This window comes from Phaethon aethereus (assembly GCF_964289735.1).
Source record: "Phaethon aethereus genome assembly, chromosome: 2".
Classification (NCBI taxonomy): Eukaryota; Metazoa; Chordata; class Aves; order Phaethontiformes; family Phaethontidae; genus Phaethon; species Phaethon aethereus.
Genome location: NC_138582.1, coordinates 140,169,796 through 140,193,850, shown reverse-complemented (window position 1 = coordinate 140,193,850; position 24,055 = coordinate 140,169,796).

Here is a 24,055-nt window from a genome sequence, read left to right as displayed (position 1 = left end):
CAGTTATCAGACCCATGCCTCTGTCTGTACTGGGTGTGGGGACAGCATCAGACATAATAACTTTTGACACTTTTATCACAGTTTTGCCTTTTTGGAATGAGATGAGTTGAGCAGAAACTCTTGACAGGAATGCTGCTTTCCAGTGGAACCTGTGACCCCTCAACAATGGAGGGGTCTTGGCAATAAAGCAATATTTGCTATGCAAAAGATGTGGGTTTGTGTACCACAGTCCGCTATTCGTAAAGAAAAGCTGGGATGGACTGCTGGGGGGAATCATAGAATAATTTGGGTTGGGATGGACCATTTAAAGGTCATCTTGTCCAACCCCCCTGCAGTGAGCATCTTCAACTAGATCAGGTTGCTCAGAGCCCCGTCCAACATGACCTTGAATGTTTCCAGGGATGGGGCATCTACCACCTCTCTGGGAAACCTGTGCCAGTGTTTCACCACCCTCACTGTGAAAACTTTCTTCCTTATTATCTAGTCAAAATCTGCTCTCTTTTAGTTTAAAACCATTACCCCTTGTCCTGTTGCTACAGGCCCTGCTAAAATGTTTGTCCCCATCATTCTTATAAGTCTCCTGTAAGTACGGGCAGGCTGCAATAAGGTCACCCTGGAGCCTTCTCTTCTCCAGGCTGTACAACCCCAACTCTCTCAGCCTGTCCTCGGAGGAGAGGTGTTCCATCCCTCTGATCATCCTTGTGGACTTCCTCTGGACCCGCTCCAACAGGTCCATGTCTTTCCTGTGCTGAGGGCTCCAGAACTAGACGCAGGACTCCAGGTGGGGTCTCAGCAGAGTGGAGTAGAGGGGCAGAATCACCTCCCTCAGCCTGCTGGCCACGCTTCTTTTGATGCAGCCCAGGATATGGTTGGCCTTCTGGGCTATGAGTGCACATTGCCGGTTCATGTCCCGCTTTTCATCCACCTGGACACCCAAATCCTTCTCGAGCTTGTCCTGGTCCCTCAGGTGTGTCAGCCACCTGGTTGGAGTCATCTGCAAACTTGCTGAGGTGCACTTGATCTATTGTCTATGTCACTGAAGATATTAAAGAGTACTGGTCCCAATATGGACCCCTGAGGGACACCACGTGTCACCGATCTCCATCTGGACAACAAGCCATTGACCACTACCCTCTGAATGCGGCCATCCAACCATTTCCTCATCAACCGAACAGTCCACTCATCAAATCCATATCTCTCCAATTTAGGAAGAAGGATGTTGGAGTCCACCATGTCAAAGGCCTTATAGCAGTCCAGATAGACGACACTAGTACCTCTTCCCTTGTCCACTGATGTAGTTAGTCATAGAAGGCCTCTAGATTGGTCAGGCAGGACTTGCCCTTGGTGAAGCCATTCTGGCTGTCTCTAACCACTTCCCGTTCTCCATGTGCCTTAGTATATCTTCTAGGAGGATCTGTTCCATGATTTTCCTAGGCACAGATGTGAGGCTGACAGGTTGGTAGTTCCTGGGGTCCTCCTTACCACCTCTTTTTAAAAATGGGTGCAATATTTCCCCTTTTCCACTCTCCAAGGACTTCCCCTGACTGCCAGGACTTTTCAAATATCATGGAGAGTGGCTTGGCAACTACATCAACCAATTCCCTCAGGACTCTGGGTTGTGTCTCATCAGGTCCCATAGACTTTTGTATTTTCATGTTCTTCAGGTGGTCTCGAACCTGATCTTCTTTTACAGTGGGAGGGACTTTGCTCCTCCAGTCCCCATCCTGCAGTCCATCGTCTTGAGAGGTGTGAGACGAGACACTGCCAGTGAAGACTGAATCAAAGAAATCGTTGAGTACTTCAGCCTTCTCCTCATCTGTTGTTACCAGTCTACCATTCTTGCTCATCAGGGGGTACACTTTCTTTGACCTTCCTTTTCTGGCTGACATACCTGTAGAAGCCCTTCTTATTATTCTTTACATTCCTTGTTAAGTTCAGCTCCAGTTATGCCTTGGCCTTCCTGACCTCATCCCTTTAGTTTGCCCAGCAGGTCTCAGCTCAGCCATGCCAACCTCTTGCCTTCCTTTCCTGATTTCTTAAACCTGGGGATTGGGAGCTCTTACGTTCTATGGAAGGTATCCTTAAAGATCTGCTAGCTCAGTTCTGCTCCCTAGTCCCTGAAGGAGGTTTCTCAGGGGGTCTTATTGACTAACGCCTTGAAGCACTGGAAATTTGCTTTCCTAAAATTCAGGATCCTGACTTTACTTTTCACCTGCCCCATAACCCTCAAGACTGTGAACTCCACCAGTGCATGATCACTTGCAGCCCAGTTTGCCTCCAGTCTTGGCGTCATCAATTAACTCACGTGCATTGGTGACCCACAGGTTCAGTATTGCATCTTCTCAGGTAGGGTTGTCTATTACCTGGCTGAAGAAGTTATCCTCAATGCACTCCAGGAGTCTCCTGGATTGCCTACAGCTCGCCAGGCTACTTTTCCAGCAGGTGTCGGCAAGAACAGACTATGGCTGAATTTCATCTAAAGTAAAGAGAAGTGAGATACTAAGTTTAAGCTCACCGTGGAGCTCTTCAGTGCCTGTATTATTTATACTTATTGATCGACTGATATTACATTTTATGTTAAAGGAAGATATAGAGCGATTTAATTTATTAATTGTTTAGTGGCTATCCATACTATGGACAGTGGTGGTGTTTTCCAGGTATGATTTTTAAAATGAAATCTGAAAACTGAACAAAACTCAATTCCAAATTATTAGGATTTCCTAGTGTTTATATAAGGAGAAACATATTTCACTGGCTGGCAGCTGATTTTCTTGTAAAACCCCTGTAGCTTTCATTAGTAATTACTGATTTGGCAGAACCATGGTGCAGATATGATTGGCATATATGCCCCCTCTTTGAGTTTGAGAGAGGGGACCTTACATTCGAAATGTCTTGACACTTGGATGTTAAATGTCATATAGATATTGATTGAGTGACACGTCGGCAATTCAGCAGTGTCTCAGACAGGGGCTGCATGTTGGCCTGTCTCGGCCATAGAAGGCAGGCAACCTTTCCCGATGACCCATCAATTAACCCTAATTAAATCAATAGTGTTTTTCTTTGAAGCACATCAATACTGACTAAAACTCCCCCACTAACCCTCAGTCCATACAAGTGGACTAGCCTAAGGCCTATTAATTAGCTAAGATAACCATGTTCATCATCAAAATATTTGTTACTATATCCCTGGTGCTGTGATGTTTACACCTATGTACCCACGTACGGGAAATATCAATTCATTTGCAACTCTCTTCTTTTTCTACAACTGCCAGGAGAATGAGTGAGGTAAGTCATTCCAAGGATATTGGAAGAAATGAGGCATGAAATAAAAGCTTTCCTGCACTCTCTGCTGATCCTCAGGAATGTAAGGGAACTCACTGTATTAAAAAGAAGCATCCAGGCATTAAGTAAGGCACTAGGACAGTGAGGAGTGAGCCCTCTGTGTGACACACTCTTCTAAGCCAATGACATCAATGTCCTCAGAGCTATCACTCAGTCCATGATGATATTATGTACAAGATGTCTCATGTGCTATTTTTCTTCTTGCTTGGCATTGTCAGCGGACTTAAAATCAAGATTTAAAAAGATTTAAAAAAGCTTTTTATATTTTTTTTAATAAAATATTTCATTAACTGAGTGTATGCACTGACAGTGTTACAAATAATTAAGTATTGGGCAATTCTCTGTTCTTAATATTATTAGTTGCACTCATTAATCAGTAAATCAAGTGGATCAATCTGAGCAGTGTTCCAGCTGTTTCATGAACAAAAGTTGAAGGACTCTGAATGGCTTGTACCGAACAGGTTCCTGTAGAAACAAAATGGTATTTTGTCATTTAACACTGGAATTTTCTTTTCATCTAATGGAAAAATCTTGTGCATTTTTTACTCTTGTCAAAAACAATTGTGTTGTTGGCTCGATAGTCTCACATAACAAGGTGACTTTTAGAAAAATATTGCCACAGATTGCTGGTGGAAGAGATTTTGAAGATCCAGGTTTGGAGGATTTGGAGGTCTAGCTCTGAGGACATTGCAACTGCCCAATAGGATAAGAACTGTCCTGAAAGGTTGATTGACATATTGGTGTCATTGTGTCCTTCATTAAACTGCAATAGGAAAGGCAATACTGCAATATTGATTTGACCAGCATAATTAAATTCAGGTTTAATATTATCTTCCCATCAAACGAGAGATCCTCATCTTACTCATCCAAATGGCCGAAGTCCCATACATTTTAGCAATAAGATCTAACATTGTAGAGTTATTCCAAGATACATAACAAATGTGTCTTTTTCTAATTGTCTTTCTTTTCATACCTAGTTTATAATGCTGCTACAGAAGCAAAAGTAAGAGAAGATATCTGATTTGTCTTTCCAGAGACCGACTATCAAATAATTGACATTCTTGGTTTGGAGAGCCATGTGTCTTGATAAGAAAAAAGCATACATAAATTTAATATTTTGCCCATTTCTTGAGGGATTTCTACACCAGAACAGATCTGCACAACAGGTTATGACTTCTGCTAAGAATACTGCAAAGTCTATGCAGTTTCCAAATAAAACAGTTTTTTAAATGTTGAAATTAAATGTGTTGTCTGTGTCAAACACTAGATTGCAACTCTCAAAGACTTATTGTTAACAATTTGCTGTATTATCATAAAGATTGTTCATATAAGATAGCTTTAAAGAATCACGTTGTTTGTCATAAAGTGTCTTTTCAGTAATCAATACATAAAATACATATTAGATTAAAGGTGCATAGATTTTGATCAGATCAAAAATGCAGTTTGCTTAAGCCCACAGATATTGTAAAAATATTCTAGATATACTAAAAACTGTTTAAACCTTTTTCATTGTTTCTTAGTAAGGCACATACAGCTTTTTATTAAATTATTTTCCAAATGTTATTTTGTAAAGAAATTTAATAAAATTTACTACTCTGCAATCCATTGAGCACTTCCTAATTTAATTTTCATATTCTGCATTTCCTGGGATTTACAATTAAAATTGTGATGAGCCAGACATTCAAACTCTTACATGTGTGAGATTTTATTATTTTTTTAACTGAACAATATAAAAAAGATTTTGGTTTTATAAAAATATTTTTAAAACAAAAAAGTGCAAGCAAATGAGGTCTTTTGTACATAGAATATGAAGTTTTTACTAAGTTTGACAATCACTTTCTTCTCTTTTTTTTACTTCTTTACCCACTCAACTGTTTGGCAAAGTTGACTGTTTATGCCAATGCCAGATACAGTTAATAGAAAATAATAGTTCTGACATTTTATACTCTCCAACATTGACCAAATAAAATTAAAAAATCCTATTCTCCAGAACAGACACTGTCATTAAAATTCTTGCAGATTTATTTACATAAAACTCAGCATGTGTGTAATCAAGAATGAGCCATTGTGTTCAAGAGTTAGTTCATTTTACTACTACTTTATTATGCAGAGTTCTTGGAGATCACTACAGATAAATGTATCTATTTATTTTATATTAACAATGCTTTATTTTAATTTTGCTTTTAAGATGCCTCTTGAGCTTTACAGCATATTGCAAAGTTTGCATTCATTATTTCATCAATTTTCTAAAAGTGTAGGTTATTGTTCTGTCACTAGCCCAGAAAAAGAAGCACTCCAAACACACCTTAATGGTGCTGGGTCACCTGTACGTTCTTATGATCATGCTAGATGCAATAATTTTTCCTATCCTGAGCTTGGTAAGGATTTTTAACTAGTCTCTGAGCTGAGTCCTTGTACTCTAAAAGCAGCAAATGCAAAAATACTTGATTTTACTCAGTGGTTCAGCCAAAATCTCTCATTCCAGCCTCCCACAGGCAGCTTTCGATTTATGCTCAAACCTCAATCATTTTCATGTATAGAGGCCTCTTCTCAAAATTTTGTAGTACTTTAAATTGAGATTACATTGTGTGGTTAGAAAGCAGCTTCTCTTTATGCTTTTATTGGAGCCAATAACATGCCTAATTTATAGGAGGACACACTTGAGGATTGAGAACCTTCTATAACATCCACCATGTGGCAACAGAACCAGGCAGGTTTTGTCACTGTCACTGGGAAAGCTTCATAAACGGTCTCCAAAAGCCGAAAGCCCGGGGCAGTGCAGCGCCAGAGAAGACATAGGCTTAGAGGGCCTTGTAGTTTGGCTGCTCTTACAAAACAACATTTGTTACAGAAAACAGGCGTATTAATTTTCAGAGCCATAGGTCTGCCTAGTCTCCTCACTCGGCGTTGAGGGTCAGTATTCTATCAGCGGCTTTCTGTCGGCAGCGCGTTGTTTCCCCGGTATTTTAATAGGGAAGGAGCGAAAGATGAGTCCCACCCATCTGAGGACTGGGATGAGGAATACCTTGCTGCAAGGGGATACAGCTGGTCCTCTCCGATGCAAGACCCTGCTCATGGCAAGCCGGATTTGGCTGCATAATGGGAAATGGTGTCAGAATTAGTAACGTACGTGTGCACATAACATTGTCTCCACTGTACTGTTTCTAGACATTCCAATCCCATTTCAAGATCTGTTATGACAGACATGCTTGCTGAATAAAAAAAATAAAAATCTCAGGCAATAAAGGTGTACACTAATTAGGCCATAATAAAGCAAGTTTTAATTTCAGCTACAGTTCTTAGCAATATTGACAGCAGACTGTGGCTGGTTTTAGCTATTTTTCTGGCTAAGAATTATCTTCAAATGGTTCCTAAACTTTGCCTAGAATTTACAATATAAGAGGTTTGCAAGCAGTTTGCAAGGAAGACGAGGGACATCATACCTGTGCTAGGTTTCATTACTGAGTAGCCTTTTGCTCTGCAAGAAAGTTTTCCCCTCCAGGGCATTCCAACAGACATGTTTATAACTCCTAGCAAGGAGATGACATTATATGATGGAGAAGTAGAGGAGCCAGGAGAGCAAAACGGTCACTAGCAAGTGCTTCATATTGACAAGCAGAATAAACTTTTTGTCTGTCACAATAGCTTAAAAGGAAGGTAGAGGGAAGCTGCTCCTCATACTCTCTGAGTTGTTTGGGAACTTTCATATGGCTCTTTAAAACAAAATCTGAATAACAGCAGCACTGTATGTTAGCAAAGAGATGGTATTCAGTATCTCTCTCTCAACATTCCATAAGCTTGCTCATATAGATTCCCAAGGAGTTATACTGGCATGCAATTAAAATGACATACTAATTGGTATTAAAAAAAAAGACTGTGCCTGCAGAATATAACTCAGTTCTAACATATTTCACAATACATTTATTCAGTGAAAGAAAGCATTCCTCTAGCCAGCAAAGTAAATTTTCTGATCTCCGAATGGACACTTTATCCTCTTCTAGCCTGATCCTTGGTGGCATCATGAATTTCACAGACAGCTTGGTTAATCAGCAGAGTACTCCAGAAGAGAGCTTACTTGGCTAAAAATAAAGTTACTATTTCTTTTTAAATATCCATGTCCAAAGCTCCCAAAACATCTCTTTGGATCTAACATTCCTCCATTATCATTATATTTACAGTATGCAAGAAACTAAGGCAGGGTTAATTAGTTCAGGTAATACCAGTTAGTTAGACAACAGCTTATGAGGACTATATCAGGGTTTTCTTAACAAAGTTATATATGTTATTCTTTTTTCCATCTCAATGTTCCTGTGCCTTCACACTCAAGTTGCTCAAGTGTTTGATGAAATTTCCGATAGTGTTATGGCAGATTAAGAGAAATTTAAATTATATCCCAGGTGCCTGTGATCGGCAAAATAAAAAATGTTTTGAAATATGTTTACATTGAATGACTGACTTCTTTAACTTTTTTTTTCTTTTTTTTGTTCCTGTGATTTACTGGTGAATGCTGGCATTTATTCTGGTGTTCTGCTGTTACCTTGATATAAGCAATGACATGAAACAATTCTAATTTCAAATTAGGAGGAAAAAATGTTCCTATCTGAGAACATCATAAAAAAATGGTTACATATGCTCACATAAAGTGAAGGCTTGTGTTTTCTGCCACTGAAAAGTTCAGTGCTTTTGTAATTGTCACAGAGGGAAAGAAAGAGGTCTTGTCAATTGTTTATAGATCAGAAGTAATCTCAAATATATTGGAAGCCTTCAGTGACATGTGTACCTGCTTAAGGTATACAGATAGGCTTGTCTTCAAAAGTAAGAAAAGATGGGAAGCAAATGGAAGTTTGGGGACGACTTGTTAGTTAAACTAGGAAACTATTCTCAGTTAAAATCTAGACATCCATGGATGAAATCATGCCAGCACCTCAAGGGCTTATGTTTCATCTTTTATTACTTTTCCTTTATTTCCTTTAGTTTGGATGGAAGTATCCAACTTTTGAACTGAGAAAATTTATAATAATTTCCAAAACTTCATATCTAGCTTCATCTAATTACATATTAAACAATATTCTTGTCCCCTTGTTAACATTACTAAGTTTACTTCTACCAATACATCATAACAATGTACTAAAAAACATAAACTGTACATTGAAGTCTATGCATTACATAGACTCCAGCAGTGTTTATTTTGCAGGGTTGTTTGGGTTTTTTTTTTCTTTTCCTTTTCTGTGAGACTGGAATGAAGAATGAACAATTTAGTTTACAATCTAATTTTGAGGGAAATGAGAAGTGATGAAATGTCATGAAAAGAAAAAACTCCTGAAACAAAGCAGAACTATTTCACAATAAACATAAAATAACTCCTGCTCTGTAGTTCATAAACAACACTAATGTCTATTGCCTATTATTCACTTATTTGCAAATAACTGACATTTTGCCTGTGCTTAAAGTCAAGCATGTCACTATCGCAGCAGCGTGGGCACCTGTTGCGCCTTTGCTCATAATTCCTACGCTATACTGCCTTGCCGAAGGGATCCTGATTCTTTTTGCTGGGCAGAAACATCAAGGGCCACCCAATTCACACTGAAAGTAAGAGTACAGCTGTCAAAAGAGAAAGGGCTAGAGCTGGCTCACGTCTCCTGCCCTGGGATCTTTTCCTGTAGCATAGCTAGTGCCATTCCAGGCAGTGGGGTGGAAAGGGCAGCTGGGGTTCAAGTGTCCTCAAAGGATAATGCAAATATTGCCAGTGTGGGGAAAACTTTGCTGAAGCTGACACTTCCCCAGGCAGATTGCTCAGCCCTATCAAGAGTCAGCCTAAGAATATGGAACAAAACTCTATAACGAGATCTCTCTGCATTGTATCAAATATGACAGAAATCTGTAATACTTCTAATTGCAGTCACACCATTTTAAAAAATGGCAACAAGCAGCAATATCCAAGTCTTCACGAACAAAATTTTCAATGTGTGTATCATAGCATTGCAATTGCAAATAACATATACAACAAAATGGGAACACATGCTTTTTTATAATTTGAGGTAGTAGGTACATATTGCGTAATTTTGTTCCGGTTACATGGATTTCCAAAGTGTCAGAGTTAGCCTTGGAAATCATAATCCTAGGCAATGGGAAAGGGAAGGAAACACTATGCTTTTGAAGCAGGGCTTGTTAGAAAACTTTTTGCCTTTGAAACTCCCCTGAATATATTTGTATTATCTCTCTTCATTTTCATCTTATTTGGTATCTAAAAATGTACATGTGGTTTATTCCACAGACAATTATTCCAAAGTTCTGTTCTTTTCAAATCAGTAGTAATACTTTTATTTACTTCATTAGAGTACTGATTTTACCCTCAAAGAGATAATCATTCTACATTTCCCAAACTCAATTTGTGGAAAGAATTTCTAAGGTTGTTTCTTTTTCTCCAATAATTATTTTAGCAATGGTTTCATAATAAGCATACTTTTAAAACTGCAAGAAAACATATAACTGCATTAGTCTTTAATACAGAACTCATCTTCTGTCTGCTGGAAGTTGTGGCACTGCCATACAAGATATCCAAAACTTTGCATAAGTCTGTACTATATTTTAAAACATAAAAGATAGAGTGCTATGTATCAGACGAGTCGTAAGTATTTGTGTCTTTTGGCAGGTTTTATTTATTTTTTATTTATTGAGTAAATGCATCAAAAATCTTCTGTTAAAAATTTTACTAGTGGAAACCAGAACATTTGGCCATTTTTTGTGTGTCACAACTTGAGTTTGTAGAGCCTTTTAGGAAGTATATGTAACTTAAGATTCACCTTTACTTTGTGATATTTATTTTGAAGACTATAAATTTATAAGGTATTTTGTTATAAAGCAAATTCCTATCAATAAGATTTTTGCTTAAAAATAGTAATAACAACCCCTTGTGTCTCAGTCAAATTGATTTTTCTGATGAGAACCTTGAAGAAAGTTTTTGGGTTTTTTTTTAATCTGGCAGGCAGTCACTACATGAGAATAAATCATTCAATGCTATGGTTTTAGTTTATTTTATGTCTTCTTTTCATGTCACTATGGTTTGTTCATTCTCCACCAAAGAACAATCAGTCGATCAAAATTTATTACCTAGTGTTGACCTATCTGGATCTAGTTAGAAACTGTGGTCTCCTATGTTGGCCATTTAGTGAAATTTTCTACGTAGTTGACCAGAAATACTGTTATGTTTGAGAATTTGCATCTACTTTAGTGTTCCCCTAAATTTAAGGACTTAAGAATAAGTTTTGGACTTCCTGTCTTGCTATTAAAGGAGAATGAGGGTCCTGTTTAATTTATTAAAGAAGATGGACTTTATTATTAGAGCAGTAGTATTTTATATAAAAGCCAAGGAAGGATGTTCATTTCTAACAGCAACTTTTCCCAGAATTTAAATTGGTGGTAACAGATAATGGACAGTTAAAATGTGGTGTTAGTCACCACTTAACATCATGAGCTACGGCTGAAGTAGGTGAGCACCTCTGAGAGCACTGTTAAATGATCATTTGAGTAGATGATGGAAGCAACACATACTCTGATTGGACTCTACAGATATCAAGATATGTCTAAGTTTTACATTTCATTTTAAATAATAAAACAATCCTACAAGTGGATGTGAAACAAGGATCTAAAACAATTAAAAGGTTTTAGCATGTGTAACTAATCAACTGTAAGTTTTTCAAATTTCTTAATGTATGGAAGGTTATTGATTACATGATTAGTTTAACTTTAGTATAGAATTCTTTAGCCTAATAACTGTGTGATTATGTTTAATGGCCTACTCTCATAGTCCTTAAGCTATATTTGCCTCAGTGCTAACATTTTAACTATGTGTAAACAGGTAATCACAAGGAAAGCAGTCCTCATGAAAATTAAAACCAAGAAGAGTTAAGAGCAAGGACTGAGAGATTAAAGAGAACAGAGAAGATATCTTAACCTTGATCATAGAGACAAACTGGCAGGAATGCTCTAACAAGGGTGATAAGAAGGAACTGCTTGGCTTGACAACAGAAGGGGCAAACACCCAAGGAGAATGAATTATCCTCAGGACACCCGTGACCGTAAAAGGGAAAAAGGAGCAGGGGGCTGACTCCACAAATGACCACCCACGACCACCCGAGACCCCTGCGCATGCGTAGTGTAGTTTTGCAACGCCAACATTATGTAAATGTACTACATAAGCAAGGAGGTGGTGATTTCTTGAAAAATGTGTGAATATTCATGTCTTTAAGGTATATAAAGGATGAATTTTTGTTTCAGTGCACACATGTTAGGAGGAGATATTCCCCATGCGTCCAGCACTGCGATAAAGATGTCTGCTTAGTAACACTTTGATGTTATTGAGTTTAAATTTCTTTGACTTTTTTGAATCAGACGATTAAAAAATAATTCAGTTTGGTTCCACGTTTTACAAATGAAAAGCAGGAAAATCTGAAAATTTTTTGGCCTATACATCAGGGAACTGAATAATCCTTGTATTTTCCGTGACTCCTATTGACTAATTTAGGGTGACTTAAAAACTGCTCTGTTTTCAGACTAAGCTTAGTTTTGTCCTTTGAAATAACTAAGAACATGCAAGTAGCTCTTCACAAGGAGACAAAATAGACAAACTTTATTAATAGTATCTAATAGAAATTTTTAGCATCTTTTAATTAGAGATTCCTAGCTGAAAATGCTCTTAAACATTGTCACTAATAAACGTTCTGTCGATGAGTCTGATAATGGCTGTATCTGGCTCTCCCACCCATCAGATGGTACCAGCAATGCTTACCAGAAGATGCAGAATTTAGCTTTCTAGATAGTTTGTTCAACAGTTCAAATGTGATTAAGTGTATCAAAAACACCATGATTAGCTGTGTTCCTCCAGTCTCTTTAATTAATCAACTAACATTAAGAATGGAGAATGAGATAGTACAAGGCAGCATGTCTTGCGCTTATTTGCAACTATTATTGTCCAAATCAACAGTGTGAAAGTCATTATGCTTTGGCAAATCTGTTACTAGAATTTCCTGGCCAGCCTTTGCATTAAAGCCCAGTGAAATCAAGGGAAGAGTCCTTAAAGCTGCATGTTTTCCAAAAAGACCATTGAGATCTCCCATGGAGCATAGCTCAATTTTCTGACAGGTAGAGCTGTCATGTCATATTGACTCAACAGAAATATTCTTGAAATAGAATAATATTTACTAAAATGGTCCTAATTTTTATAAATAAATTATCTAGTCTGGTCTTAATCTAATGTGAGATTTAGTTAATACCTTGTTAGGTGACTGCCTGTAGCTTAGTGCAAAACCAAGTGTCTTACAAAAACTGCCTTTTATGCTCTCACAGTGCTGTTGTTCCTTTCTCAAAAAAGTGGAAAAAAAGGTTATCATGCATGTGAAGTGCTGGAAAATATTTCTGGAAGTAATTATGACTTTGGACATTCATAATGACCTTTAAATCAGATGATAGATACCTCAAGTCAAGACTGAGCTTTGTCCTCAAAAAATAGTTACAGTAAAAATTATCTATTGAAATTAAGAAAGAAGAGGAAAAATAAAGGAACAATTCTTTTTATTCTAAAATAGTCCCTAAAATAACCAAAAGAACATTGATTATTATTCCAAAAAATTTGCTAGAAGTGGAATACCTTGCCATTTTGCCTGCCATATGTTTCTACCTTTCTCCAGTTGGAACTCTGTGTTTCCAAGGCTTGCATATTTCTTTTATTATTAAGGAACTATAGTTCAATTAAAGTTTATCAGTATTTGGAATAAAGGAGCCTGGGAGAATCTCCCATTGAATAGTCTTGCACCTCTAACTTCTTTCTGTTCTTTGTATCCCTTTCTCACGCATATCCACACGTAGGGATCCTTCTTGTAACATAGCAACTGCTAAATCTGACAAAATCATTGTCATTACCTAAAAAAAAAAAACCTTAAAAAAAATTTGATCTTACAACAGATCTATATGAAGTACATCTGCATGCAAATGAGAACTCTATGAAGCCTGATTTTATTAACATTATTCAAAAGAAAAATCTCTTTCCCTTTAGGTAGATAAACACACATATTGAAATGTGTATTACTGTACAATGCAATATTAAGTATAAAAGGAAGAACTAATGACTGTAACTCTTTGTAGGTATGTGGTAGTGAAGGTACACTTTCTCCTGCAATAAAAGCAAAACAAAGCTATTTGCATCATGCTGTGGGTGCATTTTCCAATGTATATTCACATTTCCCTTAAGCGGCCTAATGTGATCATTTTGCATGCTAGCAGTGACCTCTGTTTTGGTGTCATAGTCAATACCTTTGCTGCCCATTTGTAATAATGGAGGAGTATTGGCCTCTCAGGAATGAGCAGCAAAGAGGTTTGAGCAATTCCTCCATCCCTTGCTCTGATCAGAGGTTCTCACAGAGGAGCTTGGCTCACAGCAGGTCTTGAGTGCATGTCTTGCACCAGCATAGCAAGGTTCAGCCTGGCAGTCTGCGATCTGGTCATTCCTGTAGTCTGTCCAATATCCAGGGACAGCACCTGCATAACCTGAACATCCAGAAAAATATCACAATAAATAAACATGAACCTTCAATAAAAATGTGAGCTGAGTTCCAAAAGGTTTATTTCATTTATTTTGTTAAGTTTTTGTCCCTCATTATATTTCTTTAATATCTCTTTAGTATGAGGCATCACAGAAAGTTTGATATGTGTTTACTCTAGACTTCAGCCTTCTGCCCACACTAGAGAGACCAAGCAAAGTCAGAAGTTTAATGATTTTATGGTTCCTATCCTAACCAAATGAGGCTTTTGAACTTCATTCTTGAAGACTAGCTAAAGAACATCTAGGGAGAGGAAGAAAGTTGCTAAAAAGTAAGCAGGACACCCAAAAAATGTGTTTCTTATTTCTTAAAGCCAGCAGGACTGATCATTTTCACACAATGAAGCCTCAGTTCCAAGTACAGTGATATTTTTTTAAGCCAAGATTCAATGTTAGTGGGTGAAACACAGTAACAACAAAGCTCATTCTTGACCCAGCTGCAGTTGTGAATAACGTTACTGATAAAGGACCGACAGCCTATTTTCCAGCTTGTTATTTGTTGGTGATTATCCTAAAACACTTGTAAAGCTGTTGATTCTTTGGGTTTTTTTCCAGTCTATTATAGGTATTTTTGCTAAAAGTATGACTCTCACTCTTTCTGTAGCGTACAAAAATTCTGGCCTCAGATACACCTCATGGCAGCAGGGTCCAAGGTAGCCATGCACTAAGAATATAACAACCCTTCCTAATTATTTCTAAAAGTGTTGCATTGCAACTGAATCCTAGCTAGTTCTTGCAATAAGATAGACAGCAAATACCTGTTATAGAGGCAGGTATTCACAGCGAGACTGGTTAAGCATTGGAACAGGCTGCCCAGGGAGGCGGTGGAGTCACCATCACTAGAAGTCTTCAAAAAATGTGTAGACGAGGCACTTCAGGATATGGTTTAGTGGGCATGGTGGTGTTGGGTTCATGGTTTGACTTGATGATCTTAAAAGTCTTTTCAACCTTAATGATTCTGTGATTCTGTGATTCTGTGATACCAGGATCAGATTTGCAATCTGAATACAATGTATTCTGTATAATATGTATTCTGTATAATATGTGTTATGTATAATATGCATTATTTTATATATTTCTGCTGTGGTTGTCCTTATATATATCCCCTCTTAAGTAAATTGCATCAGTAACCCCCTAACTGATGTGAAAATTGTTATCTATCTCTTTACAAAACTACTGTACTTTGTATGTATGAATAGATATGAGTTTGTGAAGAAAGTAATATATAGATAATATGGCAGACTAACTCCAAAATCCACTGGCACTAAATGATTTTATACCAGTGACAAGACACTGGAGTGAAAGAATATATATTGCTCCGCTTTCCCCCAGTTGCTGTTTAATTCTAAGAAATAGTTAGTGAAGTTTCATAAACCAAAAGAAAAATAACTTTGGAAGAGAATAAGAAAAAGTTTTTGCTTTGTTTTGTTTTATGTGTATTGTGGAATTGCTGAAACTTCTAACATGTCCTGAAATAACCATGAAAGAATGTGTCAGAGTTCTTCTGGCAATGGCTCAGAAATGTGAAACTATTGTCATCTTGACATTCGCCTCTGATAAACATGCTATGCACATTAAATCAAAATCGTTATAAAAGTGTGCCATGTGACAGGATAGCCTTTGCCAAGTGGGCTGACCTGCAATGAAAAAGTCAATTCTCTTCCCCCTTTTTTTAAACTGAAAATAATATAGCAGCAATAATATGGGTAAAAGGCTCAATAAAATCTGTCAGAATTGATTTCTAGTGACACATAATGTCTGGCAATCTAAAGCTTTATTTTGCCAACTGTTTAATCTGTTCTACAAGTAAAAGTGTTCCATATGCATAACATCCCATTTCAGTGATGATCCTGTTTAAAGATTTGTTCCAGCAGCATTTATTTAATGACCTTTCTAAAGAATTTTCTCATTCTTCTGTGGGTTATATTTAAAATAGGGAATAATAAAAATAAAGTGCACAACGGGAGAAAGAAAATCTCCATTTCCCATTACTTTTTTTCAAAAACATAATTACTTCTTAGGCAGCATTAATGAGGAAGCCTGGGAATATACGCATTTCAATGTTAGAAGAAATAATAAATCAATGGTCATTATTTACATCCTTATAATGTTAAATCATACTTTTTTTTCACCTAATACCTGTGAAGAAATCTCACACACACTGCAATATGCACAGCCGTGGCTCCCTTGTTCTATTGATTTAAATATCCTTTTGCTTCTCCCTCCTCAACAGGAAGTATGAGGTCATTGTTATAGCTCAAACACATGCCTTGATAGAGCACTATTCAAACCAGATATACACCATATTTATATCACATTTTGAATTATTTATCTGTCATGGGAAATAACAGGAGAGGAAGGAGTTAGCTGGGTGCTTGAAATGAATGTGGCAAAAGCATTAACGTGCGGGTCCAGCTGTACAAAATCAGATGCCGAGCGCTGGTACGAAGGGTCAGTCAGCAATGGCGGTAGAGATCTTGGTAATACCAGGAGAGCAAAAAGGCTCATAAATCCAGAGAAAGGATATCACATGCTATAAACTAGGTATAGGTGAAACAGAGTACTAATTTCCAATGGGTCACGGAGGACGGCTGCCTGAAACGTATGTTTAAAACTGACACGTGCACGCAACCCTGCCATTCACAAACTTCCATATATAGTACTGAGGAAAAGGTTAATCAAGAGTGCTGTACGGCTTAAGGAAATGCATAGGGTGGCTGACTGATTTGATTCATATGTCCTGGTGACAAAATTCTTTCCTGGAGATCCATAATGTCTGGGTTCTTAATTATCTGGTCTTTTTTGTGTGTGTGTATTAAAAAAATGGCCAATAAAATGTCAGCCAAGAAACACACTGTTCATTCCTTTCAGGTTTATTTTAAACCTATTGCACTTAGGCTCCAGCTAAATCAATTTTTCATGAATATCTACCCTCATAGGTTACACCTCAAGCCAGTTCAGATCTCCAGAGAATTAAAAAAAAAAAAGAGATTTATCAAGTAACAAGTATCACCTCAGGAAAAAGAAACAGGATTTTTAATTGCTTTGTGCGCTCCATAATTGAAGGCAGGCACCTTCTTGAGGCACTCACTGCCAGGAGGAGTGTGACTCCACTTGGCCCTGCCTAATTAATCCTGTGATACAAACCTTCTGGCTTCAATTTTCACATTTCTGTCTCTTTTTAGAGGTGATAATAAAACTAAAAATTTATGTTGGTTACTGTATGACTATAACGGTGCCAGCAGAACACAAATAAAAGCATATGGATGCAAGAGACCTTGTCTTCCCATCCCTGGCTTCTCTGTTTCATGAGGTGTACAGGGACACGCTTTGTGCTAACAAGAAAAGGTAGAGGAAGATTCAGTAGCAGGAAGGAAGTGCAGGTCAACTGTTTCTTGTGGTAGTTTGCTCTGCTCAGATGACTCACTGAAGCATATGTCTTATTTGTTTATTGACAAGATCTCAAAATAGAAGTACACACTCTGGAAGCTCAACTGAGCTGGCTACAAATCACAAAACTGCACAACAGCTCTTAATGAAAGACAAATTGTGCAGCTTAGCCTGTAAAAAGCAGTCAAGGCTGTTTGTGCAGATGCCTTCAATGTTAATAGCTTACATACTGTGACCTGTGCACACTCCCTACCAGTGTCAAATGAAAGTAATAGACCATCTTTATATTCCATGGAATGTAAGGATCCCTTTATTATTATTATCATTATTATTACTAGCATTATGAGGCAAGGATTTGATTCTTGGGCACTAAGTGACTGTATGTACCCACACAGAGACACATATATGGCAGTCATAAAATACAGCAGGACAAATTCTACTTTCAGCAGAATTGTGCCCGTTTTTATTGGGTAATATAAGAAGTGGACCTAAACGTTACTATATTAAGGTGAGAGAGTTTTATCTTGTCAAGTGAACTAGAGGAATATTCTTCCAATAGAGCTGCCGCTCTTATTTGGAAGTTACCGATAATGATTACCTTGTTGGCCATGCTCGGTACATCCTACGCTCAGGACCCCACAATACAGTTCTGTACATTCAAATGCCTTTATGCAGTTGAGCACAGAAGGATTGTACCATAGATTTGAACATTTTCATCAAGATATGCACTAGAAGAAGAGGAGAAAAAAAGAAAAATTACCTTTATTTTGCTGCTATGTTTTTTTTTGCCCCTGCACCATAGCACAGTGGTAAGAAGAGAAGTGTGCGCACTGGCACCTTGCTCAGGACAGGACTTTTTTACCTCGTCCTTCACCCCATCCTTGCTGCGACCCTGATTGTGGCATATTATTTTGTTTTATTAGGTAAGTTAATGTCAACGTACGCCCTTTCCTTAAAGGAGAGATATTGGTAACACATGTTTGTAAGATGTCACATAGAATCATAGAATCTTTGGGTTGGAAGGTACTTTTAAAGGTCATCTTGTCCAACCCCCCTGCAGTGAGCAGGGACATCTTCAACTAGATCAGGTTGCTCAGAGCCCCGTCCAACATGACCTTGAATGTTTCCAGGGATGGGGCATCTACCACCTCTCTGGGAAACCTGTGCCAGTGTTTCACCACCCTCACTGTGAAAACTTTCTTCCTTATTATCTAGTCAAAATCTACTCTCTTTTAGTTTAAAACTATTACCCCTTGTCCTGTTGCTACAGGCCCTGCTAAAATGTTTGTCCCCATCATTCTTATAAGTCCCCTGTAAGTACAGGCAGGCTGCGATAAGGTTGCCCTGGAGCCTTCTCTTCTCCAGGCTGTACAATCCCAACTCTCTCAGCCTGTCCTCAGAGGAGAGGTGTTCCATCCCTCTGATCATCCTTGTGGACCTCCTCTGGACCCGCTCCAACAGGTCCATGTCTTTCCTGTGCTTAGGGCTCCAGAGCTGGACGCAGGACTCCAGGTGGGGTCTCAGCAGAGTAGAGCAGAGCAAAGGGGCAGAATCACCTCCCTCAACCTTCTGGCCACACTATTTTTGATGCGGCCCAGGATATGGTTGTCGTTCTGGGCTACGGGTGCACATTGCCGGCTCATGTTCAGCTTTTCATTCACCAGGACCCCCAAGTCCTTCTCAGCAGGGCTGCTCTCAATCCCTTCAACCCCCAGCCTGTATTGATACCAGGGGTTGCCCTGACCCAGGTGTTGGACCTGGGTCTTGCTGATGGGGTTTACAGAGGCCCATTCCTCAAGCTTGTCCAGGTCCCTCTGGATGGCATCCCATCCCTCAGGCGTGTCAACCATACCACACAGCTTGATGTTGTCTGCAAATGACATATCTCTCAAAAAACATGTCTCTAGGGATATAATTTTAAAACAAATAATAAATTTTAGGGTAACAAAATGCTTCAGCTTTGTAATGTTGTGCAAGCTGCCTGCTACACAAGAGTTGGGAAGCTCAGTGGGATTGGAAAATTAGGATAATTTTGCTGCCAAACTCTAACAAATTGCTACTGAACATCTACAAACTAGATTTTTTCTGGCTTCACAACTTGAATGTATTGGGGCAAAATTTCTCTGTGGATGACAAAAACCATAGCCCTTTGCAATTCCTCAAAAATTTTCAGTGCCTTTTCCAAGACAAGGTGATGTTAGATTTTTTCATCTGAATGCTTTTAAGACTTTGCTCTTGTCTCTGTAAACCCAGTTTTTGGAAATAGCATTATTACAGCTAAAATTTTCCCCCATAAGCAGAACATTGAGTATAGAAAGCTCAATCCAAACACCTGTAAACAAATATAAGAAGAAACTTATAGTGCCAAGCTAAAGCATATGTGACACAGCTGAGTGTCTACTATGAGGCTATACAAAAAGACTAGGTGGGAGAGGTATCAGAAGCAAAAAGAGAGAAGATTACCTGACAGTCAGTGGTTATGACTGGGCAGGTCTTCCTAGGGAACAGATGTTGAACTGTTCCACTGGTATGTTATGGAGCAGACATAAGGTTTGTTTTGCCAAAAGTTTAAGGAGTGGAGATGAAGAGACGGGTAGACTGTGATTTCCACGAGGCAGGGGGAGGAATCAGTAAGAATATGTAAAAAAGGTGTGAATAAAATGGAAAAAGCGCTTATGACATTAGTACAGGATGTTCTAGAGAAATGGCTGATATATACTGATTATTTTACATATCTCCTACTTTAAAAGAATACAGATGATTTAAGCTCTTTTTTAATAACAACTCTGAAGCCAATATACAGCGTTCTATAAAATTTTCATTAAGTTTTGTAGATAGAATCACAGAATAATCAAATCATAGAAGAGTTTGTGTTAGAAGAGACCTTTAAAGGTCATCTTGTCCAACTCCCCTGCTAAAGGACAGGGACATCTTTAACTAGGTCAGGTTGCTCAGAGCCTCATGCAACCTGACCTTGAATATTTCCAAGCATGAGGCAGCTACCACCTCCCTGGGCAACTTGTGCCAGTGTTTAAACACCCTCATTATGAAAAATTTCTTCCTTATATCTAGTCTAAATCTGCCCCCTTTTAGTTTAAAACCATTACCCTTTATTACATAACTGGTTGATAATCTGTATGTAGCAGACAGACCAGGTCACATGCCTTAAGCTTCCTTTTCCTTTTTAAATAAAGTATCATCAGAATTGTTTCTTTTTAATTGACAGTAATTCTAGACAAAAATCTATGTGCCACCTGACTGCCAGGTTAGTCCCTGCGAATGAGGCTGCCCTGCAGTGCTCCTTCCTCTGCATCCCGCTGAAGGAGATATGTTGAGCTTCTTAAGGCACAGAAAACACCTATGTTATTTCATAGTGAAAACTATCTCCCTTTTCACTCCTGTCTTCTTATCCCCATCCCCAGGCCTCAGGACCTCCTTCAGCTCTGGCATTTATTGCTAGATACAGAGCTGTCATCATAGTTTCTGCAGGATCTTCAGTCTTGGATTCAGACTATCTAAATAGCTCCAAAAAAAATGCCATTTTTGTTTCTTATTTGCAGCAACATGTGCAGGAAGTAGGGGACAGTTGACCCTTTATTCAGTTCTTGAGATGGGGGACTAGGCCAATACACAATCTTCTGAATGAAGACTGATGCTCAGTCTCCAAGGCTGCCTTCCACAGCCTTCTCAAGAATAATGCACATTCTTCATAGGCTGTGTCCCACAAATAATTGCAGAGAAGGGGGTTAAGTCTGGTTTTCTTGTTCATTGTAATGTCTGATCTCCAACAGTTTGTCTAAATTGCTCTTTTGATGGAAAACTTGGGGATTTTTTTGAAGCCAAAAATTGTGTCATTCGTCCTCCATCTCCCATGAGGAGTTGTACTATTTCTAACCAAAATATGTCTGTTTTCAATTTTTTTTTTAGAAGTTGACACATTTTCAGTGGAAAAAAAAAATTTTCCAACCATTTTCATTTCCCGGCTCTCTAGTTACATAGGCATGTGGGATTTTATATGGCCTTGGTCAATAACAGTTTTGTTACCACAAGTCCATGGGATGAATTTTCAGTCTTCAAAAAGCATATCAGCTAAGTCCTCTCTTAGCTCTCAGTAAATCCTGCTGTGTGTAGACCCCGAAGCATCACACTAGGGGTTAAACAGAAGAAAGCGGTGGCTCCCCAGCCACGGCAGGGAAGCCCAGCAGCCCAGAAGCTGCAGCAAAATGGTCCAATTAATCTAGGGTAGAAGGGAATCATATCATCTTGAAAAGAAGGCCTATTGGCTGAAGACTAACAATGTCTTCAGTAATGGTGATGTGAATGTCTGAGAAGAAGAGGCAAAAGAATGACAAAGTATATTCAGTGTTTTTGAATCCATCCTGTTTGCAGTTGGATTATATGATATAGCTGAACATTCCTACTACCACTCTTTGAATGACTGGACTCTGTGTAACATCATATTTCAAGTTACTTTCTATTTACTCTTCTGTTTAATATTTAAAAAAACAATCTTTCCTTTTATGCCATTTAATAAGATATCTAATTTGGGGGGGGGTTGTTCTAAAGTCAAAATAAGAACTATAAAACAGTGCCTAGCTTACAATTAACTTTTCCATGTGGGTATTTAAAAATTTTTTGAACATAGTTTTCTTTTCTATGAATCTAATTTGAATACCATAACTGTTTTAGAGGCTATGGTATACATACACTTGAATGTCTGTTAAAAGTGTCATTGTTTCAGTAAAGAGTTAAGGAAGCTATATTATGTCATATTAATAAAATCAAATGTGGATAACATTCTGAAGAAAAACTGCACTCATATAAACTTAAAGTTCAGGATACATATAGTAGTAACTTAGAGCAAAATGTATTACAGAAATAATGTAAATAGACCAGGATAAAATGTAATGAATCTGGGAAATCAGAACAGAGGTTAAACTTCAATGTAATTTCATTACATTAAAATATGAAATCATACTGATTATCTCAGCCCTGTTAATGTTGCTATGCAGTGACACATGTAGTAAATATGATTATATCGAAACCATTTACGGTTTTTGTTCTCCTTACAGGATTAAAAAAAAAAGGAAGACCTATTCCCTTTGTTCTTCACTGCCCCCAAATAAAATGTTTTCAAAGTTTATGCTGTTCTGGGCAGGTTGAACCTATGTAGATTATAAAGTGTTGCAGGGATCAGATGTTTTAAAACAGATGTTTTAGAAATTATAGTTCCAAATTGTGACCCAGTTTGCATGTCTATGCAAGATAGGAGGGAGAATAAAGGAATAAAACATTCCTTTATTACTAATACCCAGGGGAGCTGTAAGGGGTGAATAAAAAGAATAACCGCAATAGGGAATCTTGCACTGTATGACCTAGTTGCACTAGCATGTAAGAGCTCAGGCACTGAAAAGGAAAACCAGGAGAATTATTGTATCTTTGAGCCACAATTTGCCTCTCCGTTTACTTTAAGGCAATGCAAAAATATGCTTGGCTTTGTTCAGGGCCCAAGAGAAGTCAAAACCCTGCAGCAATTATTTCTGTGAAAAGTGTTTGATTTCTATGAGTAGTATTGGTATTTCTTTGAAAGACTAAGTTAATACCAGTGTGTTAACCTTCATAATTAAGTATGATGCTTTTGGTGGTGTCATGTCTGCAATAATTAGGCCCAATACGTAAACTTCATTCTTTTCCACGCAGTAGTCAGAAGAGATTGGATCCATTTCCTGCCATGTCTTTCTCTTTTATTGCAAACAGTTCCAGTTTCAGCAGAGGCTTAGCTTTGCAGATGAACAAATTACTTCCATCGCATTAAAATGCAGCTACTTCAAGCTAAAATGCAGACTTGTGAGCACACGATATATCAGATTATGTATAGAGCAAGCTATAGAAGCAATTATAAAAAAAAATTACTAGTTGTTTTTGGCTCCATAAAAGAGGAAAAGTATTCCTGATATGCATAATAGAAATCTTTTTCTTAAGCAGACCACTTAGCTAAAATTTGGTGCCTAAGAGTTGTGGTATATGCAGTAGAAAATGTTGATAAAGGGATCTTACAAAAAAAAAAGTAATTTTTTTTTTTTATAACCATAACAGGAATCAGACCTAGATAATTTAGATGCGGATACTTCACCCTTAATCTTTTTCTTTTACTTTTTCCTATGTCCATGTTCTCTGTGTTCTGCTGACAACCTTTGCCTTCTCTCAGGGAGAAGGGACATCAATCTGTATCTGTTGTGCTCTTTTCTACATCACTTAAATATGCAGAGCTTTAATCATGCAATATCCAATGAAAACTATCTGTCACTACTATTTAATCTCTTAAGTGATGCTAGGAGCATTTACTGGCATTTTTTGGATTGTGAAAGGTCTCTTTGCTTTCCTGGAATCTTCCTTTGTTTCATCCGTCTGGCTCCTCTAAGGAGCATAGTAGTCTCTTACAAGTTTCTGGAAGTTACTAGTGGTGAAACACACCAGTTTCCACTGTATTTAACTCACCGTCTAACAATATACAGAATGTTTAGACAGTCATCCTGAGATTAACTTGCAAAAGCACAAGTTCTTAGTAATTTTACATCATACTCCACCCATTGTATTCGTTTCACACAATCATGAATGTCATCATGTCTCAGCACTAATGCTTTTCAGTTGAATTCTGTCATGGTTTAACCCCAGCTGGCAACTAAGCCCCACGCAGCCGCTCACTCGCTCCCCCCCGGCGGGATGGGG